The sequence below is a fragment of the Lactuca serriola genome, chromosome 5 (assembly GCF_051521515.1).
Source record: "Lactuca serriola cultivar US96UC23 chromosome 5, Lser_US96UC23_V15, whole genome shotgun sequence".
In the NCBI taxonomy this organism is placed as follows: domain Eukaryota; kingdom Viridiplantae; phylum Streptophyta; class Magnoliopsida; order Asterales; family Asteraceae; genus Lactuca; species Lactuca serriola.
In genome coordinates, this window is record NC_136412.1 from 314,421,898 (window position 1) to 314,422,964 (window position 1,067).

General features: G+C 46.8%; 1 pseudogene; it reads left to right on the plus strand.

The window, feature by feature from the left end:
- Positions 1-359: 359 nt before the first annotated feature.
- Positions 360-477, plus strand: LOC145056284 (5S ribosomal RNA; annotated as a pseudogene).
- The last annotated feature ends 590 nt before the right edge of the window (positions 478-1,067 follow it).

Below are 1,067 nucleotides of genomic sequence, written 5' to 3' on the forward strand. Positions count from 1 at the left end.
CACTTCCAAGATCAATAATGGTCTTCTACCTTGCTCCAGATGCTCACAATCGAATTAGGGTTTCACTCAAAGGGCTGGGGTGAGCAATGACAGCCATAAGGCCCCCTTATATATGTCCCAAACCTGGAAAGTTAGGGTTTCGCTAAACAGCGCGGACTCGCCGAGTCCAGTCGCGAACCCGCGACCAGATCCGCGGTCCTACTCGGCGAGTCTGAGCTCCAACTCGCCGAGTCCCCTCTTAAAACACTCAAAATCATAAATATAACAATACCTAATAAAGTGGGTTAGATCTGATCCCACATCGGCTGGGAAGGAGAACTAAGCATTCCTTATAAGGGGTGTGGATACCTTCCCTATCACAACGCGGTTTAAAGCCGTGAGGGCAGCAGATCCCATAAGAACTCTGCAGTTAAGCGTGCTCGGGCGGGAGTAGTACCAGGATGGGTGACCCCCTGGGAAATCCTCGTGCCGAGTGGCCCAAAGCGGACAATATTCTGATACGTGCCAGAGGGGGATGTTACAAATGGTATCAGAGCCAGGGCACGGGTCGATGTGTTCGACGGGGACGTCGAACCCTATAATGGGGGGTGAAAGTGGGTTAGATCTGATCCCACATCGGATGGGAAGGAGAACTAAGCATTCCTTATAAGGGGTGTGGATACCTTCCCTATCACAACGCGTTTTAAAGCCGTGAGGGAAGCAGATCCCATAAGAACTCTGCAGTTAAGCGTGCTCGGGCGGGAGTAGTACCAGGATGGGTGACCCCCTGGGAAATCCTCGTGCCGAGTGGCCCAAAGCGGACAATATTCTGATACGTGCCAGAGGGGGATGTTACAGAGTACAAGCGAAACACAAATGATTTTGTGAATTTATACAAAAGGATTTCAACACGATTAAAATTGACGCAATTGATACACCCATACATTTTCACATTTTATAAAATATTTAGATATTTTATCCCTTTTGTATCATCCTGAGGATAAGGGAAGTTTTCAACTTACTGTCAAATTGCATAGTTTTCAGATCAATTCATTAACTAAATACATAATATTCATGCAAACTATAAT